At 42.7% G+C, this 15,291-nt stretch overlaps 1 protein-coding gene across 2 annotated transcripts in view; it reads left to right on the top strand.

Annotated features, from left to right (window-relative positions):
* The window catches only part of UST (uronyl 2-sulfotransferase), a 426,518-nt gene that overhangs the window by 400,116 nt on the left and 11,111 nt on the right, over nucleotides 1–15,291 (top strand). The gene's annotated exons all lie outside the window — the stretch shown is intronic.

Here is a 15,291-nt window from a genome sequence, read left to right as displayed (position 1 = left end):
TTCCTTCCTTCCTTCCTTCCTTCCTTCCTTCCTTCCTTCTTTCCTTCCTTCCTTCCTTCCTTCCTTTTTCTTTCTTTCTTTCTTTCTTCCTTCCTTCCTTCCTTCCTTCCTTCCTTTTTCTTTCTTTCTTTCTTTCTTTCTTTCTTCCTTCCTTCCTTCCTTCCTTCCTTTTTGAATAGGACAGAGAGAAGTTGAGAGGGGAAAGGGAGATAGAGAGAGAAAGAGAAAAATAGACACCTGCAGACCTGCTTCACCACTTGTAAAGTGAACCACCTCTTGCAACTGGAGAGCCAGGGGCTTGAATTGGGATCCTTGTGTGGGTCCCTGTGCTTCATTCATACTGTGTGCTTTAACTTTGTGGGCCACTGCCCAGCCCCCTAATTCATTTTCTTTCATCACCTCCTAAAGATTTTTTTTTTTTTTGGCTAGAAAGAGAGAGACAGAAACAGAGAAGGAGAGAGAAGAACACACCACAACACAAAAACATTCCTCCACTGTGGTGGGGGCCAGGCTCAAAGCTGGGCTGAACACATGGCAAAGCTGACACTACCCAGAAGGGCTATTTAATGAATCCAGGTGAGTGACACTCTATACATGCAAATGCCTCCAGAGCAAGGAGCTATGACACATTCGTGGATTCAGAAGCTTCCAGCATTTATATGCCATGTTGTATATGTAGAAACATATCACAGTGCAGTTCCTTGGGAAGAAGCTCACATTTTCACCAGATTCTTAAAGTGTTCTGGGACTGAGAAAAAAGGCTATGAGCTATGGAATTCACGTTTTTAAAGCCCTTCCATGTAAATTATAACGGACGCATAGCTGCTGTACATGGAATATCTTACTTTCAACTGGTCTCAAGGAATTTAGGATCATGACATTTGGCGCACTGTAACTTGCAAATGCATGAATTTAATCCCAAGTGTTCAAGTCAGAGCCTGTCCTGGGGGGATGAGGGTGACGGCTGGAAAACACAGTTAAAATCCCCTTCAGCTCAAACTCACATGACTATTGTGATGTAGCTATCAATAGGATAGTTTCTAGTTATTATTATTATCATTATTATTATTATTTTATCACTAGGGCTTCATCATTCCAGGGGTGACTTTTTAAAAACAATTTATTTTATTTTCATTATCTTTACTTACTGGATAGAAACAGAGAAATCAAGAGGGAAGGGGAGAGAGAGAGAGACAGAGACATCTGCAGCCCTGCTTCACCACGCATGAAGCTTTCCCCCTACAATTGGGGACTGGAGACTTGAACCCCAATCCTTGCACACAGTAATATGTGTGCACAACCAGGTGTGTCACCACCCATCCCCTAGGAGTGACTATTTCAAATGGAGAGAGACAAAGAGGGAAGAAGGAACACTGTTCACCAATGGCTTATAGTGATGCTGGAGATTGAAATTGGGATCTTCAGAAATCAGGCATGAAATTTGGTCAGATACCACTATCTCCCCAGCCCTCACTTTTCCTACTTCAATTCAATTCCCTTTTTTCCCCCCATGGTTACCACTAGGGCTCAGTGTCTGCCCTATGAATCCACTGCTCTTAGTGGTGATTTTGTTTTTCCATTTTATTGGATAGGACAGAGGGAAACTGAGAAAGGAAGGAGAAAGAGAGACACCTGCAGACCTGTTTCACCATTTGTGAAGTGTCCCCCTTGCTGGTGGGGGTTGGGGGCTCAAATCCAGATCCTTGAGTGGGTCCTTGCTCTTAGTACTATGTGCGTTAAGCCTGTACGCCACTGCCTGGCCCCCTCTAATTCAATTTCTAATGTTATCCTTTTGTATTCTATTTTTAAAATCTTTAAGATCTTACTTAGTTTTATTTCTATAAATGCAGTTGTCTATATTGTACAGAACTCCTTATCTTCTGCTTAATTTTTTCAAGTCATTAATTTGACATTTCTGGACCTAATGGTGGTGTTTCACAGAGAAGACTTCTATTTAATAATAACTCTTAATGATCATCATTAGTCTGTCATAAAAACTTAAGTCACAAAGTCACATGACAAATGGACAGCAAATATAATCGAACATCTCAAGTCAAAAGTCTGACATATTAGTGTTGCCACCGGATTCTGGACCCCTAGGACTTTTACACTTCAGTATTTTTATAAGCTTGTTGATCTCAACTTGAGAAGTCAGCAGCTAAAGTTCTAGAGATAAAAGGTTCTCCTTGTTCATTTCCCTCCAGTTTCCATTTCTCCCCTGAATAAAGTCAGCAAATAGGCAAGATAGGACTGTAGCCAAAACTCGGTAACAGAATTCCCTGAATCTGATACCTAACACACACACAAAAAGATGATTTTCTGGTGCCAGGTGGTGGCATAATTGGTTGAACTTACACATTATGCACGAGGACCTAGGTTCAAGCTCCTGGTTCCTACCTGCAGAGGGGGAAGATTCACAAATGGTGAAGCAGTGTTGTAGGTGTCTCTCCCCCCTCTTTATCTACAATTCCCCTCTCAATTTCTTTCTATCCTATCAAATAAACAAATAGAAAGACATTTTTTAAAAGATGATTTGGTAATGATTAATGTTATTAAAAAATAAGATGGGGGAGGGCCTGGGAGATAGCTCACCTGGTAGGGAAAATGCCTAAGCATGCTTGAGGTCCTTGGTCCAAACCCCAGCACTACATTTCCGTGCATCATAGCATCAAGGGAAGATCCATGGGTGGCGGAGCAGTGCTGTAGTGCGCTTCCTTTTCTGTCTATTCCTCTCTCTCTGTCTCCCTGAAAGAAATAATGACATCAGGTCCTTGCAGGAGCAATGGAATAGCACATGTTCAAGGTCCCACACAAGGAAAAAGAAAAGGAAAACAGGGTTTTGTGACAAATACTGGATTAAGTTTTAGCTAGTTAACTTAAACAATCCTTAGAATCTCAGGATAAACAAACTAGTCCAGAAAGCAGAAAGAAGAGTATTAAAATTTTTTTTATTATTTATTTTCCTTTCTATTGCCCTTGTTGTTTTTGTTGTTGTAATTATTAGTGTTGTTGTTGATGATGTTATCATTATTGGATAGGACAGAGAGAAATGGAGAGAGGAGGGGAAGACAGAGAGGGGGAGAGAGAGATAGACATCTGCAGACCTGCTTCACCGCCTGTGAAGCGACTTCCCTGCAAGCCGGGGGCTAGAACCGGGATCCTTACGCCGGTCCTTGCACTTGGCACCACATGCACGTAACCTGCTGCGCTACCACCTGACCCCCAAGAAGAGTATTTTTACACTGCGTTTGTTTAGGTTTTTAATCACTAATTTCTGATCACTGACATTAGGTTGTTTTTAGTAATTTCAACTAGAAGAAGTGATCCCCATTCTCTGTTCACTTTGGAGATTGAGGAAAATGAGTGAGGACTTTAACTGTATTGATACTAAGAATCAGAACAGCTATTGAACAATGTGTGGACACTTTCTGATGCACCAGCTGGAAAAAAAAGTCCCCAAAACCATTCTTCATTATAATGCCTCATTTTTCCACAGTCAAGTCATGGGAAAGAAATCCCAAATCATAGAAAGCATGGAGTACTAGTCTATTTTCTCACAAATCTTGCTGTACCCTGTTTTAGTGATCCATCTATTTCCAAAGTGTGAAAACTGAAGCAGGAGTGAAAAGTAAATTGTAGAATAAAGCAAGTTGGAAGCTGGATCAGACTTGGTACCCACCCTCATCACATAAAAGGATGACAGCACTCTAGGCTGCTTTTCTCAAGGCCTGAATGGCAAAAATATGTCAAATTAATGTCCCCTCAAGAGCAGAAGAAAAACCAAGGAACAAGAACTACTGTTGGCCTTGACTGGGAAACCAAAAGAATCCTAAAGTCTTACATTCTTAGTCAAACTTTTTTGTTTGTATTGTTTTTGACTTTGGGGAAAATCTAGTCTCAGGTAATGCTTATCATTCATAAATATGAATTCAATTGTGGTGGGAAACAAGAAATGAGTATCACACACGAGACAAAATATATCCATACACACTCCAACTCCCCTTTGCATCTGAAGCTAAGTTTATTATAATTGAAGTCCCAGACTGGGGAGACGGTATCAAGCCTGAGGCTCCGAGGTTCCAGATTCAATCCCCAGTGCCACCACAAGCCACAGCTGAGTTATTCTCTGGTCTCTATCTCTTTGTAACTTTCTCTTTGCATATCTCTTTCTTTAAGAATAAATATAATCTTTGAAGTTGAGGTTCTAAAGAGCTTTAAGGAATGATTTCTCAATCTGCTCATTTTTTTTGTCTTTATTAAGCAATAGAGTAAGGTGGCAGGCTATAAAATTAATACAAAATTCCTCTAAGGAAATACTAATCTTCAAGAAGAAGAAAACAGACACTGTTTTCTTGACCTGTCACATCTGCCACCAAGCCTCAATAAACACAGTGTAAAGTCACCAAGTATGAAACTTATAAGCAGCCAAACAATTCCAGAAGACTCAAGAAACCAGATACTGCCTCACTGACTTCCTCTCTCTCAGTACCCAAGGCTCAGCCTTCATTTCAGAAGAGACTTTGTGGATACCTGACCTAGCCCTCTCAAAGCTCAGGTGATGGCCCTGTTGGCACTCCTTCCACCCCAGAGCAGCATATGGTGTGTGGTCAGTGCCCATCTAAACACTATCTTAACCTCTAGAATATACCTTTTGTAAAGCACCCTTTGGTGACAGGAGTCATACATAAATAAATAAGTGGAAAAAAGAGAAGTTGAAAGGCAAGGAGAGCATAGAAAGGAACAGAGATAGAGACACTTTAGCACTGCTTCACGACTTAAAGCTCCCCTCACCCTTACATGTGGCCACAGAGAGCTTGAACCCAGGTCCTTACACATAGTTACATGTGCTCTCTACAAGATGCACCACTACTTGGCTATTATTATTAATTTAAATATTTTATTACATGGATAGATAGAAGCCAAGACCAGAGCTTTTCTCAGCTCTGGTTTATGGTAGTGCTAGGGATTGAACCTGGGGGGTGGGGAAGACACTCATAAGCAGAAGTTGATAAAGAATAACAGAAAGGGAAACTCAAAGCAGAACCTGACTGAGTTTGGAGTATGGCACCAAAGTAAAATCATCTCTGGGGAGCTGGATAGGGGAGATGAGGGTACATGTTCACCTTCACTGTGGGGGTGGGGGAAGGGGAATGGACACAGACCTTTGGTGGTGCAAATGGTGTTAATAAAAGAAGAAGAAGGAGAAGGAAAGAAAACCCTTCCTGACTTGTTTAATGCTTGGTTGGCAGTGCCCAGAATGAATGAGTGAATGAATGAATGAACAATCATATGGATGAATGAAAGAATGAAGCATGGGTAAAGTCATTTTCACCAAGAGAAGCAGGAGAAACACAGTAAGAAAGATAAGAATGAGATGAACAGAAAGACGGTAACTCTCCACCCTCCTGAGAATCATCACAAGGACCCTGACAGGACTGGAATTTCCCTGGTCCATGTCTAAGGGAAGTATCCTGGGTAATTTATTTTAAACTTATGGAAAAGACAGATTCAGAGAAGGAGAATCATTCAGTACAGAAAGCTTCCTACAAAAGAACCGAGCTGGTAGGTCTACTAAATCAGGCTTCCCCTCTGCTCCATGTTGTGTGGAATGATGCACTGTACTCATAAAGGAAATTAAAGGACTGGGAGCCATGAGACACTCCAGAGTGTCTGAAGCAGGGGTGGTGCAGACAGGGCTCCATGTTTGAAGTCTGACACAGGCTGAGTGAGTGAGTAGAGAACTCACAGCTACACCATGTCCTTGGAGTCTGTATTCAATTGTTACCATGTCCTTGGAGTCTGTGTTCAATGGTCACCAGCAGCTCTGTCCCAGGCCCGAGTACACAGAATACAAGGTCAGCTGCAATCGTTGCTGGTTGAGTTCCCATTTATTTATTTGTTTATTTATTATTATTTTTAAAAAATGATTGACAAATCTGTTGGATAAGAGGGGTATAATTTCACACAATTTCCACCACCAGAGTTCACATCCTATTCCTTCCATTGGAAGCTTTCAATTCTTTATCCCTCTGGGAGAATGGACCCAGGATCATTATGGGGTGCAGAAGGTGCAAGGTCTGGCTTCTGTAATTGCTTCTCCACTGGACATAGGTGTTGGCAGGTTAATTCATACTCCCAGCCTGTTTCTATCTTTCCCTAGTGGGTCTGGGGTATGGAGAGGTGGGGTTCTAGGGTACATTGGTGAGGTCATCTGCCCAGGGAAGTCAGGTTGGTGTCATGGTAGCATCTGCAATTTGGTGACTGAAAAAGCATTAAGACATAAAGCAGAACAAATTGTTTAATAATCAGGAATCTAAAGGTAAGAATATAGCAAATGAGATTTGTGGTCTTCACTTTGGAAAAGGCTAGTAGTTTTATTTTAGGTATATTCCAAGGAGTCTGTGGCTTTACTAATTTTTGCCTGAACCTGATAGCTAACATGCAGGTGAGCTAATGGAAAGACACCATAGTGTTCTTGAAACAGAGACCCCAAATCTTCATCTGCAATATTCCAGCCTTTAGGTTCATGGTTAGTCAACTATTTGTTCTGTTTTATATCTTAACTCTTTTTCACCCACCAGGTTCCAGGTGATACCATGATGCCAACCTGAATTCCCTGTGCAGGCGACCCTACCAATGTGTCCTGGAGCCCCACTTCCCCAGAGCCCTGCCCCTAGGGAAAGAGAGACAGGATGGAAGTATGGATCTACCTGTCAATACCCATGTTCAGCAGGGAAGCGATTACAGAAGCCAGACCTTCCACCTTCTGCATCCCACAATGATCCTGGGTCCATACTCCCAGAGGGATAAAGAATAGGAAAGCTATCAGGGGAGGGGATGAGATGCAGAGTTCTGGTGGTGGAAACTGTGTGGAATTGTACCCCTCTTATCCTATGGTTTTTGTCAGTGTTTCCATTTAATAAGTAACAATTATTTAAAAAATGTTTTAAAGATCTTAACCAAATAGTTTTTACTTAGACCTATATATCCTCCTCACCTACTTCTTACTTTATTTCCCTCAATCACTCTAAGGCTAACCTTATCAGATAAAATAAGGACTACAACTGCTGAATAAAGGCAAAACAGTGGCACACTTTAATGATGACTCTTTGGGTCGCTATCAAGTCACCCCATCATTTGGAGCCCTAGTCAGGGAACCCTGGGATTCCCACATAGATGTGAAGGGCCTAGACCTCTACCAGATCCCTCTCTCCACCACTGCTGGTCATCCCCATCAGGAACAGCATCATAGACCCACTTGTGGGCCTCTACAGGACATTGCCCTCAATGTGGAACAACAAGGGTAGGGACTGCCCCACTCTCCGAAGTGAGGCTGGGTCACCATACTCAGCCACTCAAGGCAGACAGGTCCTAAAATGAGTGCAGCCTACAATGTTCCCAGCTATCGAGCTCAGACCTACAGGGGTACAGAGATTACACAGGCTCCTGTGTTGCCCAGATCAGACTAATGGGGTTTACAGTTCATGGTCTTTATATACTCTTCTCATATTTGGGCAGCTACTCTCTTCCCTGATTCAGCTTTTCAGTCCTATTCCCAACTCTGACACCATATCCCCAGACAATACCTTTAACCTACCTGCATATTAACTTCTTTTTAATTGGTTCTATTTTCCATACTTCCTTCAGATGGTTAAAAAAAAAAAAGTTGAGGGAGTTGGGCAGTAGCGCAGTGGGTTAAGCGCACATGGTGCAAAGAGCAAGGACCAGTATAAGGATCCCAGTTCGAGCCCCTGGCTCCCCACCTGCAGGGGAGTCACTTCACAGGTGGTGAAGCAGGTCTGCAGGTGTCTGTCTTTCTCTCCCCCTCTCTGTCTTCCCCTCCTCTCTGCATTTCTCTCTGTCCTATCTAACAATGACAACATCAATAACAACAATAATTACAACAACAATAAAAAAACAAGGGCAACAAAAGGGAAAGTAAATTATAAAAAAAAAGTTGTAATTAAAAGGGCCAGTGACAGCTCCAGAGTTGGGTGGGCAAAATAGCTTGCTTGGATAATTTGCTTCTTTGCCATGTATGAGACCAGAGTTTGAGTCTGGTCTGCATTACATTGACGTAAACTTCAGTACTGTGGTCTATCTATCTATCTATCTATCTAATTAATAATAGTAAGAAGAACAAGGGAAAAAAAGAATTAGAAGAATCAGTATTTTCATATTGGAAATGGGTGGGGGGAATAGGTTTAGGCTTCACCATACCAAGAAAAATGCTGTGCATCAAATTGCTTTCAGAAGACTCTTAAGTGATCAGCACATATGATCTATTCCAGAAGCCAGAGGGAAGGTCTACAGAAATTCTAGAAGGAAAATGGAAATGTTTTTTTTTAATCATTTTATTGGGGGCTAAGGGGTTAATGGTTTACAGGACAGTTTTTGACATATGGATTCAACTTCCCATCTCCCTGTGATAGGTGTCAGCAAAACACTCTCACTCCCAACATAGGTCTTTTTCCACCAGGACCTCAAAGCCCCTACCCCCCTCAGTCCTCTTCCTGCCCTCCATCCCTAGAGTCATTTGCTTTGGTATAGTATGTTACACCAGTCCGAGTCTTATTTTGTGTTTTTCCCTTCTGATCTTGTTTCTTAAGTCCCACCTTTAAGTGATGCCGTAAGAGGCTTCAGTTTAGGTAAGAGAACATGACCTTTCTCTGGGGTTCCCCAGTGGCCTCATCACAAAACTGGAAAGGAAATTACTTTCAGTGAGTCCTAAGTCAAGTTGCCAGCACATCACTTAGGACATGGAGGTAGCCCTGATTCCAGAGTTGAGCTCACCTTGAACTGTGCTGGGCTGCTTCACATAAAAAAGAGGGCCCAAACTCTTGGAGTTTATGACCAGGGGGAAGTGTAAAGGAACATGAATCCAAATAAGGGTTTCAGAGGTCTTTTTAAGGATTTATCTATTAACTATTTATGAGAGAGAAAGTGAGATTGAGAGAGGAGGAGGAAAGAGAGACTGTGGCAGGGAAAATAGCATAATGGTTATGTGAAAAGGTTTTCATGAATGAGGCTTTGACATCCTAGATTAAATTTCCATCAATAGCATATAGAACTGAGCAGTACTCTGGGGAGAGAGAGAGAGAGAGAGAGAGAGAGAGAGAGAGAGAGAGAGAGAGGAGCACGTTTCACTTTTAACATGAAGCACGTTTCACTTTTAGCATGATAAGGACTGAATTGACAGCCTCCAAGGCCTCAGGCAGGCAAGATAGTACTCTAACAGACTAATCTTTCTAGCCAACATGTGCTGTTTATTTGGTCAAATAAAAACAAGAAATAGAAGGAACAGTGAAAGAAGGAGAGAGAAAGGAAGAAGAGAAAGCAGAAAGGAGAGAGGGAAGACGGAGAGGAGGGAAGAACTAGTGCCCATCATTGTCATAAATTTGAGAAGAAAAAAAAAGAATACATAGTTTAATACCAAGCAAAAGAACATCGTCTCCAAATTCAAAAAAGAAAACAAACAAACATGTGTTGGGATTAAGAGTTACTTTACCTAATAAAGAGTGTGACTTGCCATGTTCAAGGCCCTGGGTTCAAACCCCAGCACCACATGATAGCATCACAAACAGCACCAGAGGGAGCTCTATGAATAATGAAGCAGAGCTATTGCTGTCTTTTCTCTGCCTCTCTTTCTAAAATAAAAGAAATGAAAAAGATTGGCCAGAAAGCTTGCTCACCAGTGGTAGAGGGCATAGACAAGCTCCTAAGTTCATTGCTTTGATAAAGAGAGAAAGAGAGAGATTTGCATATTGATAGAAAAGTCACTTGAATTATTATTTTATTTCATTTTATTTATTTATTTATTTATTTATTAGAAATATAGGAGGAGAGAGAAAGAACCAGACATCACTCTGGCACATGTGCTGCTAGGGATCAAACTCGGGCCCTTATGCTTGAGAGTTCAAAGCTTTACCACTGCGCCACCTCCTGAACCACACTTAAACTTATTTATTTATTTTTATTTATTTATTTATTTATTTATTTTGGGTAGAGACAGAGTTCAAAGGGAAGGGGGAGTTAGAAAGAGAAAGAGAGGGAAAGAGAGACACCTGCAGCACTGCTTCGGCACTTGCGAAACTTCCTGTTAAAGTGAGGAACAGGGGCTTGAACCTGAGTCCTTGCACACTGGAATGTGTGCTCTTAACCAGGTGCATCACCACCCAGCCAGCTCACTTTTATTTTTTTGCAGGCAGGCTATGGGGAACCAGTGGAGTAGAAGAAGGTAGACTTAGCAGAAGCCCAGAGTCAAATCATACTCTGCCACCAACTAACTAACCAGGGTGGCAAAACTGCCACGACTTAACTCTCTCTTCTGCAAAGCAGAGTTTCTCACTTCTGAACAATCAAGGAAAGGAAGTGAGCCCAGAACATAGGACTTAGTAAATGGTAGCTACTCTTACTCTCCAGGATTATCATGTTGGCCCTTCTTTATCTCCAAGACAAACCATGAATATGTAAGTGAGATCAAGGGTAGAGAATTGCAGCTGCTCTTCTTGGACCACAAATGCCCCCTCAGGATGAGATTTTTTGGGGGGGTATCTTCTTCCCTGCTAGAGAGCCTCATATAAAGCTGACCTCACCTGACGGAGAGGAACCTGAAGAGACGTGCAAAATGGGAGCAGGCCATCATTGTTCTGCCCATCCCAGAATTCTCTTGGGCCAGAGCTGGAAGACTCCCTGTGGCTTCTAGAAAATTCATCATTTTGATTTAGAACAAAGTTGATTTGTTTGTCAACCCACCAAGATGGATGGAGTTAAGTGTTGCCAAAAAGAAAAAGAAAAAAAAAAGAAGAATTTTGGCTGTGACTGGTTCTTAACATTCTACAGTCCTCGTAGTTACAAGATTTATATCCAAGTCCAGCACGTAGCTGTAAAGTATAAAGAGAGATAAGTGTGATGGCTCTCCTCCCTACTTTCCCTCTGAAGACAAATGACATTGAGGTTTTAAAGGACAGAGTTAAGACTCTGGACTGGAGAGTCAGATGTGAAGTGAAGGCCAGAATGATTTAACCTCCTCATTGGGATCCTCTGAAAACACTGTTCTACGTGTCAACTTGCTCCAAATTAGAAGTGAATTCTCTGGCTACCTCATTTGAGAAGAAATTAGAGCTCTAACCCTGGGAAAAGATCCCTGGACTGGCGGCCAGATTGTTCACCAGCCTGTGCCTCAGGTTCCCACTAGGAATGTAAGGCTAACATCAGACCTTTTTGATAAAACTCTGACAGTAATTAAGTGTTCTGTACATTTGACAAACAAAATCTTATTGTGATTACAGTAATGGTGATGGGATTTCAACATTATTTATTCCTTAAATGTCTGCAGCTCTGAATAAAAGTCAGGTGGTAGCACGGTGGGTTAAGAGCACACAGCACGAAGCACAAGGGCTGGCGTAAGGATCCCGGTTTGAGCCCCCGGCTCCCCTCCTGCAGGGGCGTTGCTTCACAGGAAGTGAAGCAGGTCTGCAGGTGTCTATCTTTCTCTCCCCCTCTCTGTCTTCCCCTCCTCTCTCCATTTCTCTCTGTCCTATCCAACAATGATGACATCATCAACAACAACAACAATAACTACAACAACAAACAAACAAAAAACCAAGGGCACCAAAAGGGAAAATAAATAAATAATAAAATAAATATTTTTTAAAAAGCACATCCTTCTCTAGGAAAACATAGTTTTTATTCAGGTTAAAACCTAGGTACCCCTGGGGTATCTCCCCCTCATGGAAACCAGTCGGCCTGAGCTTCCATCTCGCCACAGATTCCACTCCACAGCCCATGGAGACAGGATCCTTGTGCTTTCTAAGACCTTCTCTTCTCATGGCCTCTGCTCCTCTGAGTTAAGTCCTCTCTATTAAGTTTAGGCTGGACATAGACTGGAAACAGAAACAGCTTTCTTAACAAATACCTGAGCAGCATCCAGAGAGCGCCTGGCCCAAACCTAATCTGGTCCTTTTGCTCCTGCCTTCGGTTTCTCACACTTGAGTCACCCACCTCTCCCTCCCCTTCCTCAGGAGCAAACCTTCTACCTTCCACTCAGGGTCTCCTCAGATGCCTTTCCTGTATCTCAGTAGTGCTGGTGGATGCCAAAGAATCTCACCCAAGTCAACCAAGTGTAAGGTGAGATTTCAAACAAAGGCTGCTCCTTCCTTAGGAAGAGTTCAGAGAAAAGCTAACATGACATTGTCTCTAGCCGCCATGAGAACACACCAATTCTCAGAATGTGGTTCTCCCCATCTGCAGCATGGGGATCTGCTAGCAGCTTATTAGAAATACAAATTGGGAGCAGGCAGGTGGTTCACCAGGTAGAGCAAGAACCTGAAAGGACTCAGGTTCAAACTCCAGGGCCACTATGTGGGAGGGCCTGAGGGTGAGAGGAAGCTTCATGAGCCACGAGCGTTATCTGGTGCTTTGTGGCTTGTCCTCTCTCTACTCCTTTCTCTCCATCTCTATCTCTCTTTGACTCTTTACTCTCTATCTAGAGGAAATGAAAAAAAAAAGGGGCCACCAGGAGAGTAGAGTCACACAGTTACTGAGCCCCAGGGATAAATTTGGTGTATATAAAAAAAACACCCTCCCCCCCCACACACTTGGGTATTGCAGACATACACAATCAGAAAATCTGAAGATTCAGGACAGCAGTCTGTACTTAGAAGATTCTGATGCCAACCAAGGCGAATTCCTGGTTGATCTAGCAATAAGAGCAGATATTTCTTACTTATCAGTTTATAGCATCCAGCATACCTCCTGGTGGCTAGTAAGGGCTCAGTAAATGCTTATGCCATATATTAGTAGAGAGGGCAAGGCAATGGTGCACCTAGTTGAGTGGACACATTACCATGCTCAAGGACCCAGGTTTGAGACCCCACTCTCCATCTGCTGGGGGGAAGCTTCACAAGTAGTAAAGCAGGTCTACAGATGTCTCTCTTTCTCTCTGTCTTGCCTTCCCCTCTCAGTTTCTCTCTGTCTTATCTAATATGAAAGAAAGAAAATGGCTGCCAGAAAGCAGTGAATTCATCATGCAGGCACCAAGTCCCAGTAATAACCCTATTGACAATAAAAAACATTGACAAAGCCCAGCTGTCTGATGCAAGGAAGAGGAGGAGGAGGAGCAAAGGGAAGAGAAGAAACAGTATAAATCAATCACTACTCTTATGACTTGAAACTAGCAACAGTGGGCAAAAGTATAGTTAAATCCCAACCTTTATTTTTTCATCAAGGTTTGCATCTATATTTCACCATTATTGGTAGTCTCTCTCTCTCTCTCTCTCTCTCTCTCTCTCTCTCTCTCCTCTTTTGGTAAAGGGAGGAAAAGAGAGTCAAAGAGAACAGAAGGGCTACACAGCACAGCTCCACTACATATAAAGCTTTCCTGTGCCCATCCTATGTGGTGGCGGTGAGCCTGCACCCATGTCCTCATGCTTGATAAAATGCTTGATAAAGTGCGTGTTTCAGGGTAAGATACCTCCCAGTACCCAAGTCCCTGCACTTTTAAAACTTCTTTTTCTTTACAACCAGATAAAAACTGGAGTCACTGGGCTTTTCCTGGTAAACACACCAACTACTTACTGCTCACTTCCTGTTGCAGCTGACATCAAGAAATCTGATGGCAGAAAGTCCCTGTCCAGTGGAGAAACAGTTACAAAAGCCAGATCTTCTACTTCCTGCACCCCATAATTTTGGTCCGTACTGCCAAAGAGATTAAGAATAGGGAATCTTCCAATGGAGGGGAGGGGGATACAGAACTCGGGTGGTGGGAACCATGTGGAATTGTACTTCTGTTAATCTTACAATTGTGTTAATCATTATTAAATCACTATTAAAAAAAAACAAAAACAACTTGATGGAAGGCCAGAGAAATAAATCTGTATAGTGCCCTACTTTGCCATGTGTGCAACTGAGGGGTGTGTGGTGTGTGTGTGTGTGTGTGTGTGTGTGTGTGTGTGTGTGCCTGCCTTCTCTGTCTCAGGAAAGAAAGGACGAAAGATAATGAGAAGGAGAGAGAGAGAGAGAAGAATGAAGGAAAGAAGGAAGGAAGAAGGAAGGAAGGAGAAGGCAAGGAATGAAGGAAAGAAGGAAGCAAGCAGAGAAAAAGGAGGGAAGGAGAAGAAAGACATCTGATGACACCAAAAGACAGAGATTTCCTTTATTCTTCCCTGGAGCCCTTCCTCCTTGTTTTCCTACCTTCCAAAATATCTTGTAATTTTGTTGTTGTTGTTCTTGATAGAGTGGTTTTGAGAGACTTTGCTCACCCGTTCTCATTTTGTTCTGTTCCAAGTAAACCCTGCCTTTTTCTTTTCTTCAAATGCAGGTGTTACTCTGCTCGGCCTCAGATACAGTTTACTGCAGGAATACAAGTTGAGTCCTTAGGTGACAAAAGCAGTGTATGAACTTGATGTCTCTGAATAAAACAGTTCATTCACTGACATCTCTTCATTATTTCTGAATGGTACAGGTGAAAAATAAAATGAAAGTGCACAACTTATTTGAGGTATGAGTCAGTAGAGCTGGCCTCAGGAGTACCTTTCTCAGGTACCCTGGCCTTTGGGTGTTTTGTGGTCTCTTGGCTCTGCACCTCCTGTGTGGTGAAAGATGATAAAGAGCTGGATTTTGTGGTTGTGACCTGGAATCTTTGGGGACTCTTGGGGAGAGCTTGATGTGGGCTAGAGGAGTGGGAGGAGGCTGGGTGGCTGGTGGGAGCTTATGCTGGGCTTCATTTCAAAACCAGGAAAGATCTGGACTAGCCAAGATTTATGGGGATGTGCTTTTCTACTATTGGTATCATTCCAAATCTTGGAGAGAAACATGTGCTGTAGGCTTTCATCTAGTGGGTGTAAAGTGTATTTGTCCAAAGAAAGAAGCTAGAAGCATATAGCCAAGTAATGAAGCAGACTGAACTGGGAATTCAGGGGGTGGGTTCTGGTGATGAGACTCTCCTTGGGGACCCTAGAGGGTCCTGTCTCTTTCAGGTCCACATAGACACTCCTCTAAGGCAGTTAGGCTGATAGTCACCCCCCCCCCCTTTACCTTGACACCTTTGGGCTGCCTCACTTGTTCCCTCCTGGGCAAGTCTTTTCTCTCTTCTCTTGTTCACCTCATCTTGGCAAACTCAACATTGGTGGCAAAGTTGTAGCTCTTCAAATTACAAGTCCCCCCCCCCCAATGTCTATAGCATTGCCAGCTAATGGCCCTCTGAGTTGTCATAGGCCTAAAGGAATAATGGTGTGCAGGAGGTGAGTGAGAGGTGTGAGAAAGGCAAGTGAAAGCTTGACAGCTGCCCTC

The sequence above is a fragment of the Erinaceus europaeus genome, chromosome 13 (assembly GCF_950295315.1).
Source record: "Erinaceus europaeus chromosome 13, mEriEur2.1, whole genome shotgun sequence".
NCBI classification, from domain to species: Eukaryota; Metazoa; Chordata; class Mammalia; order Eulipotyphla; family Erinaceidae; genus Erinaceus; species Erinaceus europaeus.
Note: the sequence above shows the minus strand (reverse complement) of the source record. Positions and strands in the feature narration are given on the sequence as shown.